Consider the following 26,323-nt stretch of genomic DNA (forward strand, 5'->3'; position numbering starts at 1 on the left):
TGCCTTCTCAGCCTCCATAAGCTGTGGGAACTAAATAAAACTAAGCTTGTAATTCATCCCCTTGTATTTTAAATGTTTCAGCAAAAATATCTGTATTAGCCTTCTCTCTGCCATACAACATAAGCAGAACAGAAGGTCGAGTAGTCTGTAAACTACATCCTAATCATTAAAAAAGCAAACAAGAAAAACTGAAATTCAGCAGTGGTTCTTCACCCTTATAATAGGAGGAATTCATAATCAAGTGAAATTGAATGCTGACATGTTGACAATAATTAAGCAATAAAAGCAATTTGTTATGGTAGGCACTATAGGAGAAACCTTTTCAAGTGTAACTAGGTGTGTATTGGCATAGAGCAATAATGGTGTTCCTGGGCTGGCTTGGTTAAAAAGACACAATTGTGCTCGTTTCAGTCTGACAGAGGAGGTGGAGCTTCAGCTGGTATAAATCAGTACAGCTTCTCTCAAGTCACCAGATGAACTTCACTGAAAACAATGAAGCTAGGAATATACACCCACTGACAATTGTTCGCTGGTATCTCTTTTCCGTAAACAAGGAGAACGCACCACTCTTTGGAGAAATGGAAACCACAGTTTGGAAATAAGGTGCACTTAGTATTGCCACTTGTTAATTACAATCTGTGTGACTATCATCATATTTTACACAGTGTTAGTAAGTAGACGTGCTTGATAATTATTACTAGTAATTTTTCTGTAATTTTTTCTTAGGTAATTCGTCCTCATATTTAGTATTCGACATAAGCTGAGTTGCTCATGTCATCAATGTACCAGAAACTTGCTTTGGTGAATAGTCTCAGATCGGGTGAATCTTATTTCTGTCTTTCAGGCTTTCTATTTCTCATCTTTTGCAGAACATCTAAACCTGTCACTTGTCTTTGCTAATTTAAAACTTATCTTTTAAAGAATAGCCTTCAGAATTTCCAGTATCAAGCTTCTACATTAGTTGAGCTTTGCACCCACCTGTGAACTCTATTCCAGAAGTGTGAGGAGTCTATCTGAGCATACTTCTAAATCTCCGGTGCTTCACTGAGTATTGACCCTTTTTGCTACTTCATTTCTCTGCAGATTCTAAACTGTTATTTATGCTGAAGGAGAAAAGTCGTTGTGGAACTTGCTTTTTAGGTCTCTGCTACTGTCTGTGTCTGGGAAGGAGATGCAAATGGAAGGAAGGAATGCATCCAATTTGATATTTGTCATTTGGAAAGCTTGTTGTTCTCTCTCATAAGCTACGTTCTTAAGATGTAGAATCACTCGGTTTGTTGAAATAAGACAGTGATTAAAACAGAGGGTTCGTATCCAAACTTGTGTCATTGAAGCAACCACAGACAGATAGGCTTTCACAGGAAACAGTTAGCTCTGTTCTAGAATTGAAGAACATGGCAGAATATCAGGACCTTTAGGCTTGCACAACCTTATATGTTTCTTTAGGTTTTACGAGCGAATGAGCTCAAGCGCTAATCCTGGGTTTACAAAAACTTCCTTTAAAGCATTTAAATTGTGGAAAATCTATTTGAAAATGCTGAACAAAATGCACATTCTTTATGTGGAAGATTTTCAGAATTTCAAATAAACTCTACTCAATTTTTATCTTAATTGTAATTGTTTCACTAATTCTTTCCCTAAGCAGCAGAGAGTGACCTGATTACAAAGGCCCAGCTCTCCTGAAATTTGATTCCTGCTGAAGATATGGTATAAAATTCGATCTTGTCAACAATATTATAGCTAGCCTTTTGTCTCCTTTGAATAATGAAAAAAATAAAACACAAAAACAAGGCACCACTGAATTAGTAAATTAATATTATTTAACCAGATATAATGTACAATCAAGTTTTGTGGGTCAAGTATTTAAAGATATCTGGATGTTTAAAATGACCCCAAAATACTTTCTATTAACTTTTCAAACTATGTAGTTGCCAAAGCCCATGGAATTTAACAGCTGAGAGTTTTGAAAATCTTGCCTGGTGATCATGTGGTAGTTGCCTAATACCTTAAAAGTCTGATTGTATTTTAATATTCAAATGAGAAAATTCTATTAAACAATCAGTGATAGACTAAACTTTAAATGAAAGCTAACAGTTTTCAATTTTTTTCTTTGTCTTCAGTGATTTTTTAATAATCTTTTGTACACTGTTGTCTTTAAGGATGTTAAATAGCATTAAAAAAAAAAAAAGTGCATCCCATTCTTGATAGTGTAATACATTTACAGAGAAATCTGGAGTTCAGATATCTCTGTTTATTTGAGGGCTTTCAGTTATTCCAGCAGTAGAAAAATTATTTTAAACTTGACCCAAAACCTAAAAAAACCCTGAGACAACACAAAAAAACCCTAACTTTGGGACATTTCCATGATGATTAGCAATCTGCATAGCCCAAGTACTTTCTTCCCCCCACCCCTTGCAATCCATACATCTCGTGCTGTATCCTTGACATATTTTTAGCCCTTTAAAAGAAGCTGATGTGGAGTGAACATTCAATCCATTTTGCTATTACCTTTATGAAAGCTGCAGTGCACCTTGAGAAGAGCATGTCTGACCCAATTTGATCTTTCATTTCTAACACCATAGCTTGCTGGCTTTCTAAAGGATACTCAAGAAAGGTTTATTAGCAGATGTTATCACTGGAATCACCTTTTCTGAAATAAGGAATGACAGGACCATCTGTTCATTTGTTGCTTGATAACCTAAGCTTCCGTGTTGTCCTGGAAATCCTGCTGATAGATCTATCTCCGTGTGGTCACATAGCATTGATCTGTTTGGAGTGGATTTTTGTGGAGAATAAAAGAAAAAAATGGAAAACGGAAATGCTATTTTAAGGAGCAAATAGCAAAGGATCCTGTACAGCGTGGGTAGAATTATCAGTAGACCCTAAGCGAAACAGTGCCACGAATCCCATTGACTTGAAATGAAGGACATTGAAGCAGTGAACCTGTACTTGACGCTTATAGAAATTATATCTCTTATTGGTTTCTATAGCTGAAAGATGTGTATACCACTGATTAGTGAAGAACTTAAATGCTGCTGCTAAGTGTATAGAAAAACAAGCAGTAAGTCTTACAATTTCCCTGAAAATAGAAAACAAATTATGAAATCTCTTTAGGGAAGTAATTGACCTTTTTAAATTAGAAGCTCTAGAGTAGAAAGATTTAAGAGTACTAATTTGCAATGAAGCAGGTGTGACAGCTTAACTGATAACTTTTACTTTATGAAGATATGGTGTGTGAAGTCTAAGCAGTCTATAATGTTTAATAATGAATACGTAATAGAGATCTTAGAAAATATCTTGAAAAGTTTGTGTGGTGTAAAATTAATATAATGGCATTTGTAACTATCCAAATCTTCAGTGACTCCCATAGTCACTGATTCATAGTTATACACAGATTTGATCAAAAAGCGTTGACAACTTACATCTACGTGATACTATTTACATGTTTATGCCAATTTATTTGGTAAAGTACAAATCGATATAAAAGTAGCTTGTGAATGGAGATGCTTTGTTGGATGTTGTATGCTGAGGGAGCATATATATTGCCAACGAGGGAGTTAAGTGTGAGCTTCACCTTTGTTGCATCAAGAAACTGTAAATTAATTAGTCAAAAGCAAGAAATGACACCTAGTCTGACAAAGCAGACTACTTCTTCAAGGAAGTGGAAAAGGAAATAAGAATGAACTGAAATGCGAGGAGAAATCCTGGATAATATGTGTATTGGAAATTCAACTGAAAACAGAGGAAGAATAGAAATTTTGGTGGGATAGGGTATTGATATAAGCAGATGAATTGCAGGTTTTCTTTCATTTGCTTGCTTATGCATTTTTAAACATTTTACTGTGTTGTTTCCGTCTTGTAAACAAAATAGAAACTTAGTTGCATTCTGTTTTAGCTTTCTTAATGTCAATTTGGATGATTTAGAGGAGAGAAAAAAGAGGCAAAACCAATCGTGTGATGAATTTATTAAATTGTGTAGGGGAACACATTACTATATGTACAACCTCTCAACATATTTTCCAAGTTGTTCAAAAAGTAACAAAATTCCATCGAAGTTAAGCTGCACAGACTGAGTTGGCGATGCATGTATATGCATGGCAGGGCAGTGCCCCAGGGTTGGTGTTTAAGCAAGAAAGCTGGCTGGCGGGCTGGGGAGCATGTCTGAACCCTAGTTGTCCATGCAAGGTATTTCACCAAAACAACTGCCCAATATTGCTTTTTGGGCATTGCAACTCATCTTGGATTCCTTCACTGAACAGTGACTTAGTGGGTCAAAATGCTACTTGTAGCAGGAAAAAAAAAAAAAGACTCAGATATTTTATTCTTCTGCTTGCACCAGGCAGATCCGGAAATGACTGTGAATGTAAGTTGCTGCAGCTATATAGACACAGACTAGTTGGGGATCCGGCCATGTGCATAGCTAAAACATAAAAAGTATTCAAAATGTAAGAGACCAATGTTTTCAAGTTATTATTTTACAGGCTAATTTTTATAACACTTGACCAAAAGAGTGCCTGCTTGGCCTGCTAATGAGTAATTAGCAGGACTAACTCTTGTTTGAGAATGTTGCCTGAAAATACCTAACAATATGGATAGAAACTTGTCATGACGTTCCTTGAAAAAACGTAACTCAATTGTTTTCTAGGATTCTTTTGTACAGTCAGGGTAGGCGAGGTGGAGAGGAAGGAAATTCCTTTGCCCAGCAGGAGTTTCTTTTCTGCTTGAGCTTTAAAATTGCACTGTAAATTCTGCATTTATTCTTTTGTTTACCGTAGGCTTTTTAAATGATCAGACTTAAGGAGAGCACTAGTCAATAAATATGAATAGCAGTATTGGAGTTGATTTACTGCGGGATATGCAGAGCTAATGAGCACCCTCCTTTTAGAGGGTACTGTGGGAAAGCAAGAGAGTTATAATGAAATAAACAATCGTGAAACAGTTTGTGTAAATATGCTACCTGCTATCTTTTTCCGAACAGTGAATCTCTAAAAATAAACACACTAAATTCCTTTCATTAACTCCAGATATTATTACTGTATAACTATCCAAGCTATCAGGTTTTATTTACATGTTTATATTGAAAGCATTTGAGAGTGTTCTCTGCACTCTTTAAAAATCATTGGCAAAGTTGGTCCCCTTTCCCACTCTTGGGGCTGGAATACACTTGGGGATTTCTTTGTTTGTTTTTTAGTTTGTTTATCCTTAATTAAAAAACTTTTTTGGAAGGAAGTCCTTTAAAACAATGGGCAAGTTTCTTGTATTTTGACAGTTTAGACATTTACTTTGTACTTCGTGTGTGTCTTAACTAGTATTTTATAGCTATAAAGGTGATGAATGCAAGAAAAAAGCTTTTAAGTGATTTACTGTGTATGAACTGTTGTAGCTTGTTTGGAATCCTTATACCCTTCCACTTTTGATTTGCTAAGATCAGGGAAATAAGCTTAAAGAAAAGCACATTGCCATTCTGTGTGTACTCCTATATCCACTGTGCATTAGCACCAAGAAAACAATAATTCTGATTAGTTATACCCTTAGATTTTGTTATACTTAGCAATCATTTACTTGCACAAAAATTTTTTAAGTCTGTCTTGTGCTTCTACTTTCATGATAAAAGTTTGAGTTTGTTGGTGGTTTTTTGTTTGTTTGTTTGTTTTTTCCTCTCTTTAGTTCAGACCATGTGCTGTTTCGACTTGCCTTTGTATCCTTGAGCTTAATGTATCTATTTAATCTTAAATTCTTGTGGCAATGTCAGCTAATAGCATTAGCTAAAAGCATGAGCAAATCTACAATGGATTTATTTAATATCTTCCTTTAGAAAGGAGAAACAATATCTCTAAAAAGCAACGGTTTTCATGTACAAGATTTGCTTCTCTGTGAACTTCTGACACTTGACTCCATAGTTTGGAGCCAGATTTGCCAGCAGTGGAGCAAGTAGTGAAATCAAAAGTATTTGTACGAAAGGATAAGCTTTAATTAGGTTTCTATTTCAGAAATAACATTTGCAAGATGTAGGAGTATTCAGTTTAAATATTTTTAATTAAAGTGTTCCTCTATTCATGTTGAAACAACTTTGTATGAAATTATGCTAATCGGCAGTATTACAACTAACCGAGTTGGAAATAAAAATGTAGTTTCTGAGTTACTCAGTCTTAATTCCATTTATTTGTTTTTAGTTTTCTGGGTTCAGGTGAAAAAATATTTGATATGTCAAAAATGTTCAAAGACATAAAAACCATTTCTTATTAACTTCTATTTTGCAAAATTATTAATAATAATTTTAATTTCTAATTCTGAACAGAAGATACAATGTGGCTGAGAATACTGTGGAAACAAATCAAAGAAAGCTTAGTAACATAGCCATTACAGTTAGAATGATCTCAACGTATCTACTTTTCAGTTAATATGCTGTTGCGCAAAGTATCAGTGTAAATGATTTCTCTAAACTGACCTGGAATTTTTGTCAAGATGCAAACAATATTAGGATAACTCCCTCTGTTCAACCTCACTTTAAGGATGAACAATTCCTACAGTTAGTAGGATAAAAGTATATTGGCCATATACAAGCAGCAGAGCCTTGCCAAATGCCACCTGGCCTTTACTGTAAAACTGGGATTATAGGAATATACTTGCCACACGTGCTTAGAGGAAGATGGGCTCCTTCCGTCTTCCTTCTTCCCTTCCAAAAACAATAGGCTGGGGTTCAGATGTACTTATCTGTGACCTATGTGACTGCGTTTTGCTATCCTGTCCCTGGTGTGACCGTAGCTGACAGGACAGGGTCAGGTCTCTATATAACTTTCTTTTTCGAGGTTTATATCAAAATGGTGGAGGTGATAGTTTGAAGGGTAGAGTGACACATCTATGTTATGTGCTGCTGCGTATTGGCCTGCAAATGTCAGAAAGCTACAATCCTCCCTATGAAATTATGTTCTAATGATGTTATCCTGCCGGAGCAATGTGTCTGTGTGTCCGTGAGTGTTGCGTGTTCCTGTTGTAACAGAGGGTACAGACAGGTAACGGCAGGCAGTTAAGTCCCCATGGCTTGCTTATCTGCTGCTTGCTAGCTGCTGACCGACCGTGCCTGTGTTCCTAGCCCACTGCAGCTGCACAGCAGAAGTGGTTTACTGTCTTCAGTGTGAACACAGGCCTTTTGGTTTTGCTTTGAGTCATGTAAACATGGTTTGCTGGAGTCCGACATACATTGTTCCATCGCTTCTCTGTGCACAGATAGCTTCTTTTCGTTTTGTGCCTCTGGGCTTCCCTACTCCTGGTTAGATGTCATAAGCCTTCCATGGGCAAAAGACACATAATTCATATAAACAAGAAGGGAATTATATTTAAGAGTAATAAACTTGAAGGTACTATGTTCTGTTTGTGTTTTGACAAAGTAAACCTGCCAAGGTTTATGTTACAGGACAATGGTTCTAATTTTTGATAGACTGGTAGGTGAATGCCTTTCACTCAAAACCTGGCATATTTTTCTTTCTGCACATTGACTTTACTCATGCTGTGTGGGTTTTTTCTGTCATCCTGCACAGCTTTGCTCATTTTTGTACAGGTTGTTTCCCATATTGCTGTTTGTCAACCCATTTTTATTTTTGCTTTTCCTGTTTTATCTGATTTCATTTTTCTGTTCATATAATTGGAGCAGAAGTCCTTTGATATATGCCTTTTCTGTGGGATTTGAAGAAAAAAGCAGTGGTGAAATGGTCAGTGAGTCTGAGAAAGTCTTTCCAATGAGTAGTGAACTCTTCAAAAATGGCTATTTGAAAGAACCAAAAATTTCAGATTTAAAATTGTGTGAAATGGTTACAATTGGAGAAAAAGAAATTTTTCTCAGTGGTGTGCTCCCAGGTAGAATTTGAAGATAAATTCCTGTAGCCTCAGGCATGACTACCTTCAGGAAAGGAGCTTTCCGTTTAATTCTTGTCTCTTTCTTAGCGTCCTAAGAAGAGAGGAGTTGTACATTTGTGTCTTTGTAGCCTGTTTGCCAATTGGAGACAAGTTTGGATTATTTTTTCCCAATATCTTTCATATTTGTCTGTTCAGTTCGTGAGAACCCTTTAGTCTAGAGAATAGTTTTGTGTTAATGTATGGCGTCTAGCAGAATGGTGTACCTACCTAGCAGTGCTGGAGCTTTTAGTTGCCACTTTTTTTGAAACATAGCTTTCTTGCCTCCAGTTATGTAAGTGCCGATGTTATGAAAATAGTGTGTGCTATTGTTACTTGTAGTATCCTATTTACCAGAGTGTTTTGAAGTAAATCTGCCCTAAAAAACTTATACAGGAGTTGTATTAGGTGACTCAGGTGCGTGTCTACAGCTTTGTCCATCTGAGCTCTTGGATTCCTTAACAGTCACAAAAATAAGGCAGTGCGTATCCTATTGAATTTGGGATAAAACATTTACTTCTCTGGATCACTAAAACCTAACAAAAATCCTATTTTCTGCAATCTCTTTAACCACAGACTAAGAACACAGGACAGTTTTGTCTTCAGGATTAGAAATGAGCAATGTTCTTAATTCATTATCTCATAAGGAAATGTATTCAGTATGAAATCATATCAGACAGTTTTGGCTATGTTATTTGTCCATCGTTTTCCCAAATTAACTCACAAATCATTTTACAGCCTGTTAATCGTATGTTAATTGACTGAATATATAAGAAGAGTTAATGTCTTTTTTAGTCAACAAACTGAGTAGGTCTGTCTGCTTTCCCTTCCTTTGCTATAAATGGCAGGCACTGTAAATTTGGTGTTAGACTGTGGAACATGCCTGTTGAGTGTAACATTACAGCACACAGCAAAGGTGAAGAAGATTTTTGGAATCATTTTCTTGCTTTTCGCATTTAATTTTTGAGTTGGTGCTTTAAAAGGAATCTCAGGCAGTAGGTATTCTCAAGGGCTTGTTGAGTTCCTCTGCTGGTTTAATTGTGATCGTGACACTTGTAGAAGTGCGGCACTGAGAGAATTAGTGAACTCATCAGAAGGAAGGAAGCAATGATCAATTATTCACCACACGCCATCAACTACCAGAAGCATGACTGCTGCCTGTCTCTTTCCTTTTCTTTCTTCTGCTCACACACACTCAGCTTATGCTATTTGTGCAATTACATTATTTTCATTCAAACGATCTCTAGAGAAACCTGTTTATTTGAGTATGCTGGAACATTCATCATTAGGGTATTGCATCAAGTGTCCTTGACATTCACTGCTCTATGCCTCCCGCATCTTCCTCTTTAATTATTTTAATACTTGGGATAAATAAAACAACAGAAAGATCTTGCTGATTCACCTGGAAAGAATAGAATGCATAGAGATAGTTACTTCATAATTTGATCATTCATGGATTATTTTTGGACTATATTTCTTCTGTTCTCCCTAAACTTTTGTACTTGAACCTGGTTTTCAAGGGGAGGGGTCTAATAGCATTCAGGTTTTCACGCGTAAAAAGACTTTTGTTCTGCATCTCTAAATATTCAGAATGCACACAAAAGAAGATTACTATTTTTTTATTCACTTTGAAATTTTATTAGGAATATTTTTTTCAAGACTTAGAAATTGTAACAAAAACCTCATTAATCCTTGATTATTGACTTATATGCTGGAGAGATATTAGAGTTAAAACAACACGTGCTCTTTTCATTTAAATATTCAAGAACACAGTATCTTTGTAATCATTTTACTTTTTGTTAAGCTTGATTATCAAAAACAGCACTAGCGTACTGAAAACGTGCATTGGTCTGAAAAATCAGTAAATCGCTCATTGTTGCAAAGAGCTTACAGGTTCTGCCAAAGTGATATCTTTCATGAGCAGCTTAAAAACGAGACGAGAACCATTTTTGGAACTTAGAGGTGAAAAAAGCTGAAGCCAGAGACAGAGGATGGAATTTATGCTTCTTTTCTTCGTCATATACAATAACGCTTTTTTCTAAATTTGTGCTATATATGGGCCCATGAGTAAATAGGGTGGAATATTTGAGGTGTTGATGAGAACATCATGGAGCAGCAGTCCTGTAGAAAAAGAAGTACGGGAGATGCCATCACGATAAGCGTAATAGAAGAATTTGAAAAGCAAAACTCCAAAATTTTGACTTGCTGTAACAATGCATATATCGTTAAACCTCTGTTAGTAACACTCATTTTGTAAACTTGTGTTTTCCTTAGTGTTACGTTTCGTGTGATGTGCGCGTATCTAACAGATCTTTTGTGTGTAAATTGACTTAGTGTGTGACAGCCGCATACACAGCATTCAGCCATTCCGCAGTGTTCTCCCCACTCAGCCATGCACCGTTCGTATTTTCAATTGTCAGTTTGCTTCTTGCCTCTCCAAGAATCCTTTAAGTTTTTTATGCTTCAGCTTTAAACTCTTATTGTCCAATTTGCTTTTACACAGTTGTATAATGTTTTATATCCATATGCTCATGACAGATGTGCAGAAAATTCAGCCTGGCAGTAGCCGTATAGAATGCCATCTATGCTATCCGGTATCCAGCTTCATCCAGTGTATCTCTGTGGGTAGGAAAGAAAAAAGGATAGTTCCAAGCCTAACAGCACAAATCTACTGACACTGATAAACCTCAGTAGCTGAGAGAGAAGGCTTAAGTGCAGTATTTTAGGCAGAGATTATATTCTGTACTGACGTTGAATGTAGCCATCAGATACAATGTAGGTGCATGCATGACCTTCCCTAAAATGAAAGATCTAAAGACCTGTTAGATATGAGGAGTCAATGCAGAAAGAAGTTCGTAAAAGAGCTGTTTCAGGACCTGGTGTTTACCCTGCATAAATATTAAGCTGGCAACTGCTGATCTTTTCTGAGATGGTGGTAAAGCAGGCAAGCTTGGCTCTCATTTGCTTGAGTGTATTACGGGGAGAAAATGCATGTTTTTGTTTTTTTGGGGAGTTCTTTTTGTTTGGTTAGGTTTTATTTTTTTTTTCTTCCCTCCCTGTTTACTGGAAGGAATGTCTTAGTTTTATTTGCTTTTTTTTTAATTAATATTCTTTTGTAGACAGTTTTTGCATCCAAATATTATGTCTGCAATCAGAATACCAAAAACCAAATTAGTTTCGAGTTATCCATTTATATTAAAACCTAAACTTAAAAAGAATTACTTGCAATATTAAGAGTTGCCTGTTGCTTGTTCATGTTCTGCAACCACTTTGCTTTAAGGTTCTGTTTACATACCACGGCTATCACAGTTGCATGTCGTATTATAACTGTGATCTTAATTCAATAAATACATCCTGTCATCTCTTTTGAGGTAATTAATCAAATTTATTTGTAAAAACAGAATTAAAACATAGAATTGATATTCCCATGAAATCTCAGAAGCCCTGTAATGTAGAGTACAACTGGTTGAGAGTCTGGTTTCAGTGAAGTACAAAGGCAGTGTCTTCTAGGGCTACCAAATATGTGTGATTAAAAGCTGGCAAAGTGTCATTTATTTCCATTTCACACATTAGGACAGGGAAACATAAACGAAGTATCTTGACAGGAAATCTGTTGTGAAACTAGAGAATAAAATACCATCCTGCTTACTCTTGGTCCTGTGCCTTCAGTTGTAAAGCAGCCTTCCAATCCTGATGTCAGGGACAGTTCTTGAATTGAGGTGAAAACATACCGAACGCTTGGTGTAACGTTTGTTTAAAGGTAGCGGGGAGCAAGTAGAGAGGAGAGCAGAGTCCATCCTTGTCATCGCATCTCCCATCAGTGTATTGCACGTGCTGCTGTGTGCTGTCTCCGATTCTGTGCAAGATTAATTTCTAGCATTTGCTGACAACTCTGTGGTGTCCACAACAGAGTGAAATGTAGATATTAACATAAAATGTTTATTGTGTGATAGTGTTCTTAGGAGGCCTGACAGCTTATTACAGCTTATGACTATTATTAATAACATCAGTTTAAAAGGCAGAGATGTCAGTGTTTATATTTTTCAGTATATACCATACTTGGCAAGAGATGTCAGAGATAATTGATTTCTGATCCTTGATTCGTATGGATCAGTAACTGTTGCTGTAAAATGCCCCAGGTAATATTTACAATATTTACAATGCAAAGAAATAAAATCAAGTATTAGGATATTACTGCATATGAATTGTGGAATTTCCTTGGCAAAGAGTACTTAATGGGTCGCAACAGTAAGCTGTGTTCTGTAAACTATCGTAGCCATCAGCAGGTGATACTTTTGTTGTTCTTCTCCTGTGCAGTGCTGAAACAAGAATTTGTCGTCTAATGCTAACATTGAATGTGTTAAAACTAATCTCGTTAGTTTTCTTCTGAAAAACAGTGGTTTAGAAGCTGTTCCACAGGTTTATACTACCTCTTGGAGATAAATGAGAAGACTCAGTACAGCTTAATAAAAACGTTATGACGTAATTTCCCTCTTAGAAATGCACACGATTTTTCTCTTTTACTCCATCCCTTACACCTTCTCTACTGGTGTCAGGGGAACTTGAATATTCAGTGATGCTAATTTTTATTGGTATTACTGACTGCTTTACCAATGCTGTAAGCTGTGTTTTAAAAACTAAAGTGTCAGCCAGGAAATGTTTTAACCATTTCAGGGTTTGTAAGAAGAAAACATGGTGGTAAGATATATGTATTTTACTAAAAGAAAGCTGGCGAGAGTGGGAAAGGTTTCTACTAAAGCTGCACATCTTCAAGTAGAAGTGGGGCTCAGTATTGCCTGGGCAGGACCAAACACCATGCGGGCTTCTTCATGCCAGAGACACAGTTTAAAATAACTAGGAATGCTAAAGGGAAGAGAAAACCTTTGATGTGGGTATGTTTTAGAGACATTAAAAATGAAACCATTATGCTATAAATCCTTTTGCTGCTAATGTAGCAGCTAGGAAAACCTAACTGAAAATATGTTTATTTTGCTTCCATATTTAACCCCAATTACCCTTTGCAGGGGAATTCCTTTTAACATTCAATTCCTCATCTCACTTTTTAGCTTCTGTAGGTCTTATTTTCCTCCACTACATAAATTGCAGCAGGTGCACAGAATTGAAGACATTACAATTAAATGTAATCAAATATTTTAGGCACTAATGAACAGCTCCAGGAAAACAAGTCAAAAGGAAAAAAAAAAAAAAAAGAAAAAAGAAAAAGCCTTTAAGTGAGTGGATTTTCAAACACCCAAGGCACCATAGGGCCAATTAAGGGAGTCAGACACCAGGACACATACTGGCATTAATTATCTTTGAGTTCAGGGAAATAAAAAATAAGAGCAACAATTATCATAATAAATTTCCACACACTGCTTGTAAGTTGTGCTAATCTACAACACACCTGGGTTTCTGAGATTTAAGGCATGAAAGTGAATACTCAATCAGTTAGTAACGATCTCACATAGAGGCTCATGGGATGTGCTGCTTTATTCTGATCTGCTGCTCAGGCAAAGGCTAAAACCCACGTCCAGCCACCACACCAGCTCAGAAGTGCAGCACTACAGACTCTACTGAAACTAGAAAGTTACAAAATCCATGCTCTAAAGGATGCAATTTCTCCCTCCCTCCTCTCCCTCTCTCTCATTTTATTATAAACGTAATGAAAACTCTCACAATGGGAGTATCAATCTCAATCTACTCTAAATACCTGTAAGTCTGTCTCATTCTCCTTTCTCTAAACTAAGAAGGAATCAAACTGAAAGAACAAATATTTCATGTATGTTAGAAGACTTCCTTGAAATGTGTAGGTGGAAGAAAAAGCAGGATATGCACTGAGCTTGAGGAAATTTTTTTAAAAGGTATTAAAAAATTGGTCTTTCTCTGACTGATGCTTGAACCAGCTGCAAGCTATTCTCACTGAAAATATAGGAAAATGGGATAATGTGGTTTGGGCTGTTGGTTTCATTTCAGCATTAGGTAAGATTAATGTCTGTAATGATTCTCTTTAAAGCATTGCCTGTCTGTTTGGTTGCATTTGGAGGGTAAGTGTCAATCACTCCAACCTCCACACAACATGTACTAGAAAAAAAAAGCCTAGATGAACAAGATCAGGTTTAAATTCTTCAGAAATGTGGTTGGATTTTTTTTAATACTTTCTCATTTTGATTAGTCTAGGTTGAAGAAGGAAATAAATTGTGATTTTATTTTATTTTATTTTTTTTTTAACCATTATTTCCTTTCCCTCCAAATCTGCTAATTATGTTTTCATGCTTGTAACAGAAGTCCTTTGGGACATTCTGTATGTTTAGGAGGTATTTTGCATAGCACAGGTACTGCCAAGAGTAGCTACTTCGGAGGAATGGGCCAGTGAAAATGAGCTACAGCCCTTTCCCCAGTAGTGGCATGCTACATGGGCCAAAAGTAAATTGTATGTGCTGTATAAGATTAAAGAAGACTTTTCTAACAGATGACTTGAGAGATAATGCAGTTATTAAAGTGGCTGTGTCACAGAAGGAACTAGGGCCTAATTACAGTGTACTACTTAATTTCGAGACAGTCCAAAAAAAAAAACCCTGGAGTTGGGCTGTGTCTAACATGCTAGTCGATGTTTTGGCGAAACTATTTAAGAGTACAGGTGATACAGTATTCTGTGGAGTTCAGAAGGGTTTCTGCCAGATATGGCAACTGATCAGTGAAGTGCCAGATGGAACTTAATGTTCAGATCTTTGTGGAATTTGCTTCATCATTACCTAGAGCTTTTTTCTTTAGAAAATCTTGAAGCATTTTGCTCTCATATTTTCAAGGTTAAGCATTTTGAGTTATGTCTTTGAAAAGGTATTTTTATATTAAAGAATTAAATGTAACTGAGAAGGTAAATGCTTGAAAATAAAACGTATTTCAGTCTGAAAAATGTAATTTAGAGAGAAGTATGTCTTTTTGATTTAGTTTGATGAACTGAAAAATACAAAACTGACCTGACTTTAATAATCAATCCAAGATATGTTTTGAAACCATCTGAAGAGGCATTTGGTGGTTTTGCAATATGAAACAAACTTATGGTTTGGCTTTGGATTAAATGGGTGTTTTAAAATGGTTGTCATTCTGTAATTACGTAACTTCATGGGAGAAATTAGTATTTTCATTTTTGTCAGTGTACCAGTTCTTTTGAAAACTTGCAGTGTGTCACTTAGAAAAGTAATATACCTATATTCAAGCAGAGGAAAAAAGAAAAGAGAAGTTGTAAAATTCACAAGAATAAATGCAACAAATCTGTTATGTACTCAGCTAAGAAACATTTCTTTGCTTACATTGCCAGGATTTCCCCTTTTGGTGACTGGGCCACAGCAACACTCTTACATTTCCTGTACTCTTAGTTTCTGAAGTGACATGGTTTGAACTGCAATGACACGTTCTTCAGTAGTTAATATATTTAATATAAATATTATTTTCTGAAATTTTGATTTGTATTATTCTTGCAGCTGTTCATACCTGTTTGTGGTTGTTTTTTTTTTTCTTGACTGAAGACAAGGAGTATTGTCATCTTTTATCTTTTCTAATGGGGGAACTGTTTTGCATGTATGGATAGCTACAAACACGTTCAAATATCTTTTAATTAAATCATACCTGGTAATATTCATCTGCTATTGCTTTCTCCTGTTTTGTGTTTTGTTTGGGTTTTTTTGGTGTTTGTTTGGTTTTGGTTTGTTTTTTTTTTTTTTATGAATTACTGTCAGCCTGCACATACATATTTCTTACAATACTTAAAGCAGTATGGAGATATATTGTTTAAGGCAAGAGTGATTCCCACCCACTCACACACACCCTCCCTGTCATGTCGTAGTATAGATAGGATACAGATTTTGATTACTGATAACACAGTGAGTATTTTTTTAATGTTGTGATGTAGCTATTTTAGTGGATTCTTTCACAAACAGAAATCTGAAGGAAGCAAGAAAAGATTTTTGCTTTGTTTGTATTGTTGGTTGTGAAAACAATAACTTCTGGACTAACTGAATTATTACCTAACTGAAATTATTAGGTCAAAGAAATGTTTTAAGCTTTTTTTTTTCTATGTCATATTAGTAAATGTAACACTAATGAGTAATACAGCACTGTGTGTCTTTATTCTTGACTATTAATTTTAGTAGTGCATGACTGTGCTTTGAGGGTCCTGTCACAATGGTCTCTGAAATTGATTGGACTGATTGATGTACCCATATCCATAAGAAAGAACAGTCGCCAGATGAAGAATTCTGAGAGATAAGACCTTCATTTTGCAAGGGCAAACTTGTTGTGGGCTATATAAGGCCAAGGCAGGTCATTCAGGTATTAATGGGTTCTAATTGCCACTGTCTCGAGTTATAATATATTTGCCTTCAATTAGATGGCACTTAATGAAATTTAGAAAAAGTGAATAGTTTCCACTTTCATTTTTCTAATCAACTGCTCATTGATCAGTATACATGTGAGATAAACTTCTCCTCTTGATAGGAAATACAGTTACAAGAAATTTTGGTACACTGTGTAGCAAACCATCTCATTACTGAGAACAGAATGTCTACTGTGTTTCTTTTAGTGACTTTTCTCTTAGACTTGGTTTAGAATATGGACAACGCAATTTTGAATCTGAATGATAAGATATTCATGATACTAGTAAGAGCCCAAAATTAAGGACTTTTTTACCACTATGTTTTAAAATATAGATTTTTTTTTTTAATTTATTTTTTTTGTACTGCTAAGTTACTACTATGCTTTGAATGGCACTGCTCATCATACATTCTCCTAGGCACAGTTGAAAATATTTCACGTTCCTGTAACTTTGTGACTAGGGCAACTCCAGTGGGAGGAATTTGGGGTTTTAAATCTTCTGACTTGAGGAAGGAAACAAAACCCAGCCATGTCTGTCTCACCTTAGATGAGTAGTTGAACTTCAAATATATAGAGCAATCTTCTTAAAGGAAAGCGTTGCCTGTTTAGTGTTTGCAAGACCCCTTCTGCAAACGTGATTTCAAGCTGTGACCTAAAAGGAAGGAAAAAACCAAGCAGTATTTAGTGTGAACTAAAGTCATGATAGGATTTACTGGAATATTGCCACCAAAATATTTATAGAAGGAACCAAGCCTTAGCTACTTACACAGCGTACATTCTTACATAGCTTCCTGCACAGTGTGAGGTTTTGGGATACTTTGATAGTTCTGAATGACGTAAGAATTCACTGTGATCTTTTCTCAAAGCACCCATCTGTAGCAAACACATGGGACGATGTTCAAGTAAACGTAGTATTTTAGAAACTTAATGTCAGCTAAATGACTCTGTTTTATTTTGCTGTCTGTGACTAGTTCTTTCATTTATTTTAATTTAAAAAAATCATATTTAAAATGTTTCAGATCTTTACAAAACCTTTAAAAAGATTGAAATTTGAGCCCCCAAACTTTAAAGGAATATAATACTATGCCTTAGATGTATATTTTAAAAATGTATGTATAGAATGTCCTTTTCGTACTACAAGAAACATCTGCTGTTTTTTTTCTGCATGTATTTTGGAGAAGTTAAAAGCTGGTAATTTTCCCACAATGATTATAGAACCCAATTATTTTGTAAACTGCCATGTAGCATTTTATTTCCTAAACGTTTACTTTATACTGTAATAATTCTTACTAGGAAACTTCCTTACATTTAATTTGGAAGCGTCTCAATCTCTTAAAATGACATTTCAAACAGATTAGTATACAGGAGACAACATGTCTCCAACAGATCAGCATATAAGTTTCCCTGCCTGTGGATGTCTCCTAAAAACCAGAAAAATGTTGGATAGCTTCCTCAGGCTTTTGAAATGTTTGGAAGAAAAATTCCTTAGGTAAGAGTCCTTGCTCACAAGCAGAAAGAAATAAAAGAAGAGGAGGATTCAGACTTGTTTTTTCTCCAGTGCATTGAATCTAGAATGCATCCAAACATTCCCAGTTCCTCTTAATAAGATTCATGTTTATGCTCATATTATGATTACACTTCAGTGTTATGTTAAATAATTTCTTCAGCCTCAACAAATATTTTAATTAAATCTTAGAAAAATCTCTGTGTTACTTCTTAAGAATGTAACTCCTGTGGATATTTTAAAATAAAAGCACAAGAGTTAAACTGAACTGAAATGTTCAAATTTTGAAACAGCTGTTTTGAATTTTCCTCTTCATTTTCTCAGGCTTAAAAAAATTACAATGTAGATTTTGTATTGGTACCAGAATAAGGCCTAGCTCTAGTCCTCATCTCCCTTTTGTAAGATGTTAGCATGCTAAATGATAGTGAACTTAGCAAAATATTCTAAAATTAACTGAGTAGTTATTATGATTTGTATCTTTAATCTTGTCCACTTCATATCGAGACTCAGAATTAATATTTGAGTAGGATTTGTAATTGTACGTCAGGCTTTGTTTTCTTTCATCTGACACACTCTGATTAAAACAAAGAACCACCACCTCCCTGCCCTGGTTGTGATTATAGGTATGTTAATTCTTACCCTGCTTCCTGGAGATACATTTTTTTGAGGCTCCACACCACCTCTGTAACTCATTATCAAATAAAAGCCCATAAGCTCTTTATATTTAGGTGTAAGATAATGATCACTGTTGTATTGTTGATAGCGTTAATATTTGAGTGCTGGTATTGATAGATACGATGTCGATGAGGATTTTCTGTAGAGAAATCTTTATTAGTAGCGTATCCAAACGTAATGAGAAATCATGAACGTGGCTTCTCATGCTGTTTGCTTCAGTTCAGATCTCTGCAAAGCTTAAGCAAAGTTTTTATGCCCAAGCAAATAAAGTTTTTCAGATCAGACTTATTCCAAGAGTGAAGCAGCAGCACAGAAAGTGGACCTTTCTTACTTAATGATGAACTTGGTCATGTGTCTGCACTCCTTCCTGCCCCCAGGCTCTTTGAGATAAACTTTTTCCTAGTAAAATGCTACGCATCTTGACTGGTGGTTCCACTATGGATCTTTGCTCTTACAAGAACCTCTTTGAGAATGAAAGTCCCTTTCTTCCTGTCAAAAATTTATCAGTGGTAGACCTAGAGACTGACATTTGAGGAGTGCTCTAATAGTAAAATGAATTAAGGTGGTTTTCCCCTAGGACATTTTAGCACATGCATGTGTAAATTAGAAGCATAGGGTTTGTTTGGGTTAAAGGTCTTGCAAGCTCTCTGCTCAGAGCCTTTTTACCAGTTACGTTCCATGAACTTTAATTTTCTTTTTTGAAACTAGCTGTAGTCTTTGAAAGCAAGAATATGACCAAGTAACCCCTGTGGCCATATGTTTTTTTCCTGGGTGACTTAAAAGTTACTATATTCAAAAGTTATTGGCCTTTTCCAGGGATCAAAATGAGGTGAAGTGCATCTCTGTTTGAAGGCAACCTCAGGCTTATTAAAAAAATGAAGTTTGGGTGGGAGGGGAGGTGTACTATGCAACACAGTATTGTCTTCCCCCATAACTTTTAATTACATATATTAACTTAAAAAAAAAAAAAGAATGCCTGCTGGAGTCATGCTGTACCTCTTATTCCCCTGCTGCTAGGGCATTTTTTGTTTGTTTGTTTTTATTCACGGTATTGAGAATGCTTTTTATCATTCCTCTAATGTACACTACTTCGGGTTTAATGGGGAATTTGAATCAAGGACATTGTGTATGTGAAATGTAATGCACTTAATACATTAGAATTTCTATCTGAAAACATTTAAGCCAGTAAAATACTGGCTTGAAACTTATGCAGGCCTGAACTCTGTATCCGTGGAATTGCATACATAATAAATTTTAAGCCAAACTCATTCCTGCACTCAGTATAACTTTCTAAACATTAGACTAAATAAGATTTTTTCAAGCAACAATGAAATAGGTAGATGGAAGTGTCCTTTTCTTTCTAAAACTTGTCTTTCCGATTAAAAGCATTTTCACAATTATTTGCGGGCTGGTCTGTAGCACTCTGACTAGCACTTCTTAGATATATTAAACTCGTTTTAAAATAGAGAGTGTAAGAGGTAGAAAGAAGTATTGAAATACATGAAAAAAAATCCCATTCCAATAAAATGAGAAATCAGCTTTTAGAAAAGGGCAGAGGGTAACAGAAAGGTCTGGCAAATAACAGAATAAAAGCAATCTTAAATTTTTTTATGAAACTGTGCAGCTTATTCATTTCAAGTAAGTGTCTCAAAGCGTCCTTTTAAAATATCACCAACTGCTAAAATCGAATTCTGTCATTTTATTGTAGTAACTGTAAGTTTGCTTATTCCATAATTGGCTTGGCTAGGGAGCTCACCTGTAGGGATTTTACCAGTAGCTATTCTTATCAATTTTTTAATAAATCCCACAGATTGAGTGTAGTAAATAATGAATGACACAGTGCTTGGTAAGTCAATATTTAATTTAATATAGATTCTGGGAAACTAACATTTTACATGCAGATGTAACTATTGTTTGTGCTAAATGAAAAAAAAAGCTAGATTTTGTTTACAAAAGGGAAGGAGTAGAATTTGTAAGGTAATTCTGGTAGAATTTATTTCATATTAGCATTTTGTAACTTGAAGTTAATAGAGTATGTCATGGGGGTGTACTGACTGCAGAAAACCCAATTTATTTTTCTGAATCTTCAGGTCTGTCCAATTGGTATCAGTTCCTAGGGATTTACAGGTTCATTCAGCAAGTGTGCAAGCATATATTCAGCCACAATGTAACTTCAGTATGATTTAAGGCCGTGCTTAAGTACTTTTCCAGATACAGACAAACTTAAGATAAGCATAAGGTTAAATAGAAGTTATTTTACAATTAAGAGTTTTGTTGAATTTTCTTTCAACTTAAATATTCTCAAGTAGTTTGTCTATGGACATATGAAAATATTATCAAGGAAAAACATTTCCTCTTGTACCAATAACTTATAATATTTTACATAAAACTTTTCACTGAAAAAAAAAGGTTGTGTGGTTTGGTTTTTTTTTCTAATACCATCTTCCAAATAGTATTCCTGATCTATTTATTGACATGATAAATTGACTGTAAGGGCTTTTTTGAGTTTTGAAAGGCCAAAAGGGAATAAACATAACTCTTTTCTATATTGCTGCAGGTCTGATAATTAATGTATCATCATAATTAGTGTCTTATCATCTGAGTACTTCAAGAGAGAAAAAAAGACAGCAAACACCTAAGAAAAATTATAAAAAAGCTACAGGCTAAAAACCTGACATCTCATAGTAGAGAGATTTATGTGGTCGATCATAAAAAGTTAGCTTTTCTACACAGTTATTAATCAGCCGTATCTGGTCCTAATGGTTCCACATGGTACCATTGACTATATACTAAAGAAGCTGCTCTAGAAGAAATAGGGTGAATTAGCACTGGTTAAAAAATGAACATCCATGAGGAAGATCAGAATAACTTAAATTCAGGTGTTTTCTGTCCAGAGAGCTATTTTCTGAAAATCAGTTGTTCAGAATGTTATATGAGGGTGTTGTGGTTTAACCCATCCAGTAACTAAATGCCACGAAGCCTCTCGCTCACCTGTCCCACCCCTGGGGAATGGCGAATACAATTGAAGGCAAAAAGGGAAGGAGACTCGTGGGTTGAGATAAGAACAGTTTGAAAATAATGATATAAAAATAAAAGTAATAATGCTAAAAAATAAGCATATATGAATAGATATTAAAAATACAATAGTAATATATGCAAACAGGTGATGCACAGTATAATTGCTCACCACCTAGTAGCCAATGCGTTTCTTGTCCCGGCAAGCAACAGCTAAGTCCCAACACTGCGATCCCAGATAAGCGAGAGGCCTGAAAAGAGTCTGAGAGAGCTCTTAGATATTTCCCCAAAAAGAGAGATATCCCAACTTCCTGGTCAACCCTTATCTATATACTGCGCTCTTCTAGCTGCTGAAGAGAAAAGCTAACTCTGTCCCAGTCGAAACCAGGACACAGGGTAAGCTTTGACAAGTGTTTTTGGGGATGTTGGTAGTAAATAACAAAAATTAGACAGGTGGCTTTTTCAGAAAGTTGCACTCCTTAAACGTTTATTTGACAATTTACTTTGTTCTACACATCCTGCTAAAATGAGCAGAACTCCACACAGAAAAGGTGTATCATGCTCTGGGATCTGAGCTGAGTTTTCTCCAGTACTTGTAAACTGGCGAATATGCCTACTGACTTCTCTGAACACTGTCTTAAAAACCAGGTAATTAAACACATATAAAAAAATATCTGAAGCAGTCTCTCAAGACTTTTTCTTAGAGAGAAAAATATTTTCAAGATAGTTATAAAGTGTGCTGCAAGGGGGAGCAACTTCCCTTTTTTGTCTGGGTAGGTTTTTTTTCTTCAAGATAACATCAAGACTTTTAAATAACTGTAATTCTATTTATTTCTGAAATGGTCTCATTGGTATTATTCTCTGAAAATCTTTACTTTTTTCACTATTAAAACCAATAATCTTTGTTATTTATACAGCATACTAAATTTTTATTTGTACAAACTTTTATTCTCATAATTCCCATTTGTGTTATTTTTTCCTTTAGTTTTTAAAATTCTTCCAGTTTAGTCCTCCTTATGTTTTTTTTTTTTTTAATATTCATTTGCACAAAAAGACTCTGTGCTGTCAGAAATGTATTAGACATCTGATTCCATTTATATACAATGACTATATATTATGTATGGTTTAGGTGAAAAATACTGTGGGTAGATTTTAGTATGCTTTAGGTCAGCATAGGTAATTACTTAATCCTTAGTTTCTGTGGTTAGTAGTGAGCGTTTGGATACTTTATTCTAGGAAAGCAGATAAGCATGAGAACAACCTTAGTTGCATGATTAAGACTGATGTGGCACTGGAAAAATTCAACTGACTAGCAGCAAGAAACACCTTTATTTCTGTGCAGGACACACGCTGGTGTCACCCCACCATACGTGTGCGCCCACTTCTTGAAAGCGTGAGCTTTAAATGCATTCCATTATTGTGCAAGATACGCCTATACATACATCATTCCTAAGCCTGTCTTCTCTCCATCGTCTACGTGCTCTCTGTCCACCTTCTACATGCTCTTTGTCCGTCTTCTGGTCTTCTTGCAGTGGTGTTGCCTAAGTCACTTTCATAACCTTTGGTTTCTGTGGTTTCAGATTTACACAAGTTCTTCTTTCCATTTCCCTTTTGGTACTTTTCCGTCCCTTCTTTGAAACTCTTACAAATTTACCTTCTTTTATTCAATTACTCTTTTTATTCAGTTCCCCTCCTTAATTCAGGACTGTTGAATTAAAAGCTAAAGAAAAGGTGTCTGTAGTGGAAAGCACTGAGTGATATACCCCTGTAGGCGTTGCTGTTTGCATCTGCTGTGATAATTTTTACCAAAGGCATTCAGTGACCTGAATGTAACCAGGTCCATCACTCTTAAAATAAATCCAAATTGTTATATGTTGTAGTTCCAAAATATGATGTGTTCTGCAATTATTAATCACATAATGCCCAAAAAAACCCCTATTGAGTATTTGGAATCAAAAGCTTAGTGACCAGTTTGTTATGTTTACAGGAAGATCTTGAGTGATCTCAGTAGAGCTAATGACATGTGTAAGACAATTAACCATCATTTCTGTTGAATAAAATTATAAGAAATGCCTGAAATGAATTCGATAAATGCTTAGAATGAAAAATTGCACAAATTGCACAAAGATGTGAAAAGCATTGCTTCAAAATCATCAGGTTTAGCATTGGAATTGATGGGCCATCAGGCTTAGGATTGGAATTGATGGGCCATCAGGCTCAACATCTTGTTAGGGGCTGAAAGGAGGACTCACCTTATGTGTGAGGGTAAGAATTTAGTTAGGCTAATTGAAGATTTAACAGCCCAGTAGCCCCAATTGTTAGTCTATTCACAGTAATGTGTATTCATAATCCATATAAATACAGGAGAACTTCAATGATACACTTAACCTTATACAGAAAAACCTTCTGTTGCTTTTCTTCAATGTAATTTTCATGCCTGTAGTGTCCCCCTGGGTATTAGCGTTGACAGTCCCCATTGTGGGAGGAATGGGTTACAAAAAGCTGTCAGAATCCTGAGGCCTTTGTCTAGAGGACTGTGATGCTAGGGATAGAGGTTTCTTTCTTTTGGGAGCCCGGTGATGTGGTAGTTTCTTCCTCCTCCTCTGTTAGGGTGGATTTTGGTTTGTTTTTATCAAATAGAATCTGCTTATGTGCTTTTTTCTTTTTAGTTGGTTCCATTGTTGAGTCTTTTAGTTTGCTTTTTTTCTCTAAAACTGATTTCACTGGGATAAACAAAGGTTGTACTTCAGGACTGATCCTTGATAGATCATTGTGGTTTGTGCTTATATCCTGGGCCCTCTGTCCATTCTGCCCATGTACTCTTCCACAGAACACTTTCGCTAGGATCATAGCTCATTCACTCCATGCTGAATAACTGCCTGTCATCACTATAAACTAAAAATAAGTAAAACTCATTGAAGGAACAATTATTGAATTGCTAGGCAATTGCTACCAGAACTAAACAAGCCCAGACAAGTACTGAGACCCTGCACTGCCTGGGCAACACAGAGCTTGTGGCCTTTCTCTCATAATCAGGGAAATGGTATGTCTTGTCTTTTCAACAGATCTGAACATATTTGTTCTTGAATTTTTTTTTTTTATGGAAGCATGGAGCCGAAATGTGTCAAGTCCTTTTAACAAAAGATAAATAAAAGTTGATGACACTACCGTTGCTAAAATCTGGCAAAACTTGAAGTTTAAAAGAAGTTTTAAATAGAAACTGCTCCTGTTTTATAAAGGCAGAATATAACTACCGTGAAAACCTTTTATAACATACAAAACACTCAACCGTAGTCATCTCAGAGCTCAGTACTGTAAAATGTAAAATATAACTTTTATTTCCTTGATGACAAGATCTATGTTTCAATATAGGATAAAATCTCATTTTTCCATTTTTACTGGTTGCCTAAGCACAGTTTGTCTATTCTATATCTTAAAATACAACAAGCACAATCAGCAGCAAGGTGACATTACTAAAGTTATTTCATTTTTTTAAAAAACCCCACAACTTTCTTTTCTTTACAGATCCCTTAAAACACTGTTATTAAGCATTGAGAGGTGAAGATATCAAATGAAATAGCAGGAAGTCCTGAAGTCCTTCAGGAAGATTCAGTCTGCAGGAGACCTCATACAGCTGCAATCTCCGGCAGCAAAAGCTTTTGCTCTCAACAGGTATGTCAGTCAGCTCAGGTTTTCTTTCGGTGTTAAATAAAATCCTTCATGTGTTTTATTATAATATCATCTTTCCCGAGAAAGAGAAAACCAGGACTAAAGGGCTAAATATAGAAGTTAGTGTAAACAATTGCTTTGAGATACAGGAGAAGGAAGAACACTGAAGTTTTGCTTTGCCTTTGAGGCAAAAGTACTTAATATGTTTTTTCCTTTCGGTGGGTTTGCTTGTACCCAGAATTAACGGGTGCCAACTGTTTTCAATATCGAAACAATTGCAAAGTGACAAGACGCCTGCTGCTTACAAAGAGCCCAACTAATTAGGCTTTAGATATGTAGAGTACTTAAAGGATGCAAAATTGAAAGAACTCTAGGTGTGTAAAAACTCAAGACACTGCAGAAATCTCTAGGGAGAGTCAATCATCCTTGGGTAGAATACACAGCAGCAACCTTGCTGAGTGGAGAGTTTCTTGAAATATCTAATTGAAAATGCTGAACACTGCCTTTAAAGATTTTCTTTATTAGGACACTGTCCATTTCAAATGGGGAGGAAATAGGTTTCAGTCCATGCCTCAAGAAGCCTTTGTAGCGGAAGGACATCAGTTGCTGTTGCAAAGTCTAAGTTCACTTAATTCATAGGTTTGTGTTCTTCTCATCAGTAGGGAATCTTTAATTTGACTGATGATCCAGTTTCAAGTTTTCCGGTTTTTCCAGTTTCACAAAAACCTATCGCTCAGGCATTAGAACGTTCTTGGGGAAGGATGAGATAGGGATCCAAGTACTTTCAGAAGAATTGAACTGTGAAGGCCTGCACATGCTTGGCAAAATGCTGTAATTGGCTTGCTGACTGTAAGGATCATCACCATCTCCAGCAGTTTTTCTAAATAAAGCTATGAGGTCAAAGCTATTAGATTTGGTTTGGTTTTGTTTTGTTTTTTCCGTATCACATCCTACAGGTAAGCAGCAGGTATGCCTGCTCTTTCTAACTTTGTAAGGAGGCAGGAGCACAGCTATTATGTGAAGATGTTCTAGGTAGAGAAGTGAGATAAGCACCAAGGATTGATTGCTTTGTTAACGGATTAAGACCTTGATATTGCTTGATGCAGGTGCAAATATACAGTTAAGTAAATATTTCTAAGATGAGCTGGTTGGACGCCTTGGTTCTACCTCTGCCCATTTCAGGTATCAAAATCTGTATAT

The sequence above is a fragment of the Tauraco erythrolophus genome, chromosome 16, assembly GCF_009769465.1.
Source record: "Tauraco erythrolophus isolate bTauEry1 chromosome 16, bTauEry1.pri, whole genome shotgun sequence".
NCBI classification, from domain to species: Eukaryota; Metazoa; Chordata; class Aves; order Musophagiformes; family Musophagidae; genus Tauraco; species Tauraco erythrolophus.